This window comes from Phyllobates terribilis, unplaced genomic scaffold (assembly GCF_046119375.1).
Source record: "Phyllobates terribilis strain yellow unplaced genomic scaffold, ASM4611937v1 Scaffold_35__1_contigs__length_13245226, whole genome shotgun sequence".
Taxonomy (NCBI): Eukaryota; Metazoa; Chordata; class Amphibia; order Anura; family Dendrobatidae; genus Phyllobates; species Phyllobates terribilis.
In genome coordinates, this window is record NW_027362795.1 from 2725237 (window position 1) to 2731236 (window position 6000).

Sequence of the window (6000 nt, forward strand, 5' to 3'; positions counted from 1 at the left end):
CCCTGAAGTAAGATGGCGCCGGAGATTTAATGCGATCACCGCGACTTTGGTTGAGGGACCGCATTAAAGCTAGGACATACTAATATGTATTAGGCTCTTAAGTCCCAGGGCACAGATACATATTAGTACGCCTTGGGCTACAAAGGGGTTAACGGCAATGGTACCAAATACTAATTAAATGTATGTAAACTTTTGACTTTGCAGTAAGTAATAAAGATGCCTTAAAACATTCTCTCTCTCTCATTATTTTGGCATTTGGGAAATATTAAAAATTATGATAATCCTAATTTACCTAAAATGGGAAAGGTTTATTCTGATTTCATGTCAGATATTGAGAAAAACATCATATGTGTCTTTTTATATAGTGTATGGAGACTTCTGGTTTCAACTGTATAAAATACACTGATACATTAAATAGAACCAGATACGTATCAAGGTATATATAAAGGAAATGGTATGGTACACAGAATGTTTCAATAATCCGCCTCAACGCGTTTCCCCAACAGCTTCATCAGGAGGCTTAATACAGGGATGATAATTCATGATGTGCAGCATAGTGTGTCTAATAGCCAGGTGTCCATGTATAAATATCCCAATTCATCCAAAACACCTCCCAGACTAGGAGACCCATTCCCATTCCTAGAGGTGAATTGTCATAGGATATATAGAATGGAGCCTGTCTACAATAATGTACTGCGCCTGCGCTACTTCTCATGCACTAGAGGTCCGATAATGTCCATCACCTAGTGTGCATGTCCGGAATTGACATGCTTTACACTGAAACACTAAATAAACTGATTGCCACCGCCCCACTGGTATCTGTGACTGCGCATTCCCATAGTTATGCGTTCTACGCCGGAACATATCTAGGATCATTGTCTGCGATTGCGTATGCCAGGATGTCTACGTTCCACACCGGAGCACATATGGTATTGGATTGCATTCCACTAACAGAAAAATCCTCTCTCTGAGATCAGCATCATGGGAGACTAAAAACAAGTTGCGAAGACACTGGTGGGTCCCTCCTGCCAACCCCAAACAATATATCCATGGGGCCAGGTGATTTCTTTGTCCTCTCCTGGTCTCCCCAAAACGTATCCATGGTCTCTCTGATGGTCAAATGGAGGAGATCTGTATCTTTCCAGTCAGGGCTGATACCGTTAGAATAGAATCATTTAGAATAGAACACTGCACCTCTTTGGAAAATGCCATGCAATCCATCTGCTGTCCTGAAGGATGTCTCTCATTCTCTTTGTAAAGTCTTTCTCCAATCTCTGTTTCAAGTGTGACTACTATAGAAACACATGTCCCTTCTGCTTCTCTGGGCTCAGCCCCCTGAATGGCAGAACTGCTCTCACCCCCCCCCCCAAAGCTAAGTGTGCATTAGTGGAGGTATCTTTCTCAGGTGACCTCATCAACTGGGTCTACATGTGAGACTCCCTGAGGTGAAGGCTCCGCCGGATCTTCTTTCAACACTTACACAATGGGCCTGGACAATTTCTTGAACAATGGTTAGAGGCTCCTGAGATACTAATGAGATTAGTGGAATGCTGGACACTTTACAAGTTAAATTAGTGTACATAAACGGACGAGCAAGCAGAACATTAGTAAAACACAGCCAGCAATCTCTAATAAAACACAATAATGTATTTGTCTTGGATTAACAAATCTAATCGTCTGGCTAATTAAGATTTTACGCTGTATCGTCACACAAGTATTGCACATTCTCCCATCAAGCAATAGGCATGTAGATCTATTTCATCACTACATAAAATATGAGATGATGATAGCCCACAGTATATTCCTAAATGGTCAAATTTGACCCCTATTGCATAATTAGAGATCTACAAGGATCACCACACTTGTTAATTACTAAATAGTATATGTGTGTGATATAACTGATAAGAAATAATTCTGATATAGGAGCTCAGATATCTCGATGAAGTAAAACAATATGTGAACCCGATTCACAGGGAACTGAGTAACAATGGTTAGAGTATAAAACCCAAAAATGTAATCCAGAATGGGACTGTATTCACACAAAACAGGCATAGGAAATTTGCTTATCGAGTCCCTTAGGGGTTTATGAATCAAGTCTGGAAATTCACTTACTTTCCTTTTTGAGGATACATCTACTGAGATCACCTCCTCTCACATTGGGTTTAACCACCTCAATGATACAAAAGGAGATGTCTCTGGTTTCACCTCAATGTGCCCTGTTCATGTGTCTCGACCATGGAGTATATCTCTCAAGTGCTCCCCACCCTCCTCCTAGATTGCCTCTTGGTCGTGCCTACATAATCTAGGGGACAGGTGCATGTGGCCATATATACAAGTCCTGAAGTTTTACAGTTGAAATAATCCCTCTGGCTCTGGAAAAAGGTTTTACCTGTAGAGGAACTCGAGATGTAATTGGATGAGACCATGTAAATCTATGTACAACATTCTCCACATCTAAAGAAACAGCAGATTCTTCTATCTAGACAAGTCCCCTTGCACTAAACGGTCCCTAATTGACCAACCCTTTCTGAAAGTTATTGTGGGAGTAGATCACACAGCACCCCCAGGTCCGGGTTGACTACAAGTACATACTAGTGTTTTCTGAGGATATTAAAGATACGGTCACTCCTATTACTCGTGTTATCCCATCTTTTTCTTGGTTAGGTATGAAGGAGTGTCTGTACCCTTTTTCCATGAATCTGGTGTTCATGTCTATGGCCAGTATATTCAAATCTGTGACATTACAGCAGTTTCCTCTCAACCATAAAAATAGGCCGTGGATATTGTTTTTCTTTTCTTTTTTATTTGGAGCATGGGGTGGTGGCTTTCCCACTTCAATAGTTTATTAGTGCTTGTAGGTTTATGATATATGAGTGTCCCTAGGGTCCCATTGCAATCTTTCTTGATTAGTACATCTAGGAAAGGCAACTCTGATATAAATCTAAGGTCCACTTTATTGATGTTATGTTCCCTGACAAATTCAAGAAACTTTTCACTCGTCCCCGAGCAGATAATATATCTATACTATGTCCCAGTATATGGATGCCACCACTTATGATCATCCCTGAATATTGTGGTTTCCTCCCACCATCCCAGGAATAGGTTAGCATATGAGGGGGCACAGAGGCTCTCCATCGCAGTACCCCTGAGCTGGTGGAAGTACTTCCTGTCAAAAAGGAAGAAGTTATGAGTAAGAGTGAATTTTAGTAGATCCTCCATGAAGTCATTATGTCTGCTACACTCTATTGATCTCGATTTCAAGAAACGTCTTACTCCTCTGATACCATCCTCATGCGGTATATTACTGTACAAAGCCTCAATATCTAGTGAAGACTGCTTCCCTACATGCATGTATACATGCTCGAGGGTCTACATGTAGGGGAGCAGGGAAAGGGAAACCCAACTCCAGAGGGATTATTCCAACCTCAAGCGGTACTGTGGGAACATTATACTGTGTGGGGGGCATCATACATACTGCATAAGGGGCATAATGGAGGCATTACACTGTGTGGGGGCATCATACATACTTCATAAGGGGCATTGCACTGTGGGGGGCATCATACATACTGCATAAGGGGCATAATGGGGGCATTACACTGTGTGGGGGCATCATACATCCTGCATAAGGGGCATTACACTGTGGGGGGCATCATACATCCTGCATAAGGGGCATAATGGGGGTATTACACATCCTACATAAGAGGCATTACACTGTGGGGGGCATCATACATCCTGCATAAGGGGCATAATGGGGGCATTACACTGTGTGGGGGCATCATACATCCTGCATAAGGGGCATAATGGGGGCATCATACATCCTGCATAAGGGGTATAATGAGGGCATTACACTGTGTGGGGGCATCATACATACTGTATAAGGGGCATAATGGGGGCATTACACTGTGTGGGGGGCATCATACATCCTGCATAAGGGGCATAATGGGGGCATTACACTGTGTGGGGGGCATCATACATCCTGCATAAGGGGCATAATGGGGGCATTACACTGTGTGGGGGCATCATACATCCTGCATAAGGGGCATAATGGGGGCATTACACTGTGTGGGGGCATCATACATCCTGCATAAGGGTCATAATGGGGGCATTACACTGTGTGGGGGCATCATATATCCTGCATAAGGGGCATAATGGGGGCATTACACTGTGTGGGGGGCATCATACATCCTGCATAAGGGGCATAATGGGGGCATTACACTGTGTGGGGGGCATCATACATCCTGCATAAGGGGCATAATGGGGGCATTACACTGTGTGGGGGCATCATACATCCTGCATAAGGGGCATAATGGGGGCATTACACTGTGTGGGGGCATCATACATACAGCATAAGGGGCATAATGGGGGCATTACACTGTGTGGGGGCATCATACATCCTGCATAAGGGGCATTACACTGTGTGGGGGCATCATACATCCTGCATAAGGGGCATAATGGGGACATTACACTGTGTGGGGGCATCATACATCCGGCATAATGGGGGCAGTAAAGGGGTCCTGTACTATGAGAACAATACGTTTCCTCCCTTCCTGTCTCCATAGTTGGGTCGTATGTATCTATTACAGGAAACAGAACAAAAACCTTATGATTCTTATAAAGGGGCAACACAAGACCCCAAAAGAGCCTCCGTGCTGAAGGGGTTAATGCCCCCTGCGCCCAGTAATGGGGGTCTCCACATACCTCCACTTGCAGAGCCGCCACCACATATATGGCTGCTTTGTGCGTACAGGAGCTGTGATGAGGTCACAGGAGGGGAGGAGTCAGGGGTCACATGATCAGGGGCCTCAGTGGATGCAGGACTCTGCTGTGCTGGTTGTCATGGTGCTGGATGAGCTGAAGTTTATGTGTGGGGTCAGGAGGGGTTTACAGTGTGGATGTAGCAGAGCCGTGTGTGTACGAGGTGTACGGAGCAGAGCCGCGTGTGTATGAGGTGTACGGAGCAGAGCCGCGCGTGTACGAGGCGTACGGAGCAGAGCCGCGTGTGTACGAGGCGTACGGAGCGGAGCCGCGTGTGTACGAGGTGTACGGAGCGGAGCCGCGCGTGTACGAGGTGTACGGAGCGGAGCCGCGTGTGTACGAGGTGTACGGAGCGGAGCCGCGCGTGTACGAGGTGTACGGAGCGGAGCCGCGTGTGTACGAGGTGTACGGAGCGGAGCCGCGTGTGTACAAGGTGTATGGAGCGGAGCCGCGTGTGTACGAGGTGTATGGAGCGGAGCCGTGTGTGTACGAGGTGTACGGAGCAGAGCCATGTGTGTACGAGGTGTACGGAGTAGAGCCGCGCGTGTACGAGGTGTACGGAGAAGAGCCATGTGTGTACGAGGTGTACGGAGAAGAGCCATGTGTGTACGAGGTGTACGGAGCAGAGCCGTGCGTGTACGAGGCGTACAGAGCGGAGCCGTGTGTGTACGAGGCGTACGGAGCGGAGCCCCGTGTGTACGAGGCGTACGGAGCGGAGCCGCGTGTGTACGAGGTGTACGGAGCGGAGCCACGTGTGTACGAGGTGTACGGAGCGGAGCCGCGTGTGTACGAGGTGTACGGAGCGGAGCCGCGCGTGTACGAGGTGTACGGAGCAGAGCCGTGAGTGTACGAGGTGTACGGAGCAGAGCCGCGTGTGTACGGAGCAGAGCCGCGTGTGTACGAGGTGTACGGAGCGGAGCCTCGTGTGTACGAGGTGTACGGAGCGAAGCCGCGTGTGTACGAGGTGTACGGAGCGGAGCCGCGTGTGTACGAGGTGTACGGAGCAGAGCCGCGTGTGTACGAGGTGTACGGAGCAGAGCCGCGTGTGTACGAGGTGTACGGAGCAGAGCCGCGTGTGTACGAGGTGTACGGAGCAGAGCCGCGTGTGTACGGAGCAGAGCCGCGTGTGTACGAGGTGTACAGAGCGGAGCCGCGTGTGTACGAGGTGTACGGAGCGGAGCCGCGTGTGTACGACGTGTACGGAGCGGAGCCGCGAGTGTACGAGGTGTACGGAGCAGAGGCGCG

At 47.8% G+C, this 6000-nt stretch overlaps 1 protein-coding gene across 1 annotated transcript in view; it reads right to left on the reverse strand.

The window, feature by feature from the left end:
* LOC141182586 (uncharacterized) overlaps window positions 1-4759 on the reverse strand; it is a 162563-nt gene extending 157804 nt beyond the window's left edge. Inside the window, exon 1 of the mRNA XM_073660739.1 lies at window positions 4699-4759. The gene's annotated coding sequence lies outside the window, so the exon portion shown is untranslated. The remainder of the gene's footprint in view (window positions 1-4698) is intronic.
* Between the last annotated feature and the right edge of the window lie 1241 nt (window positions 4760-6000).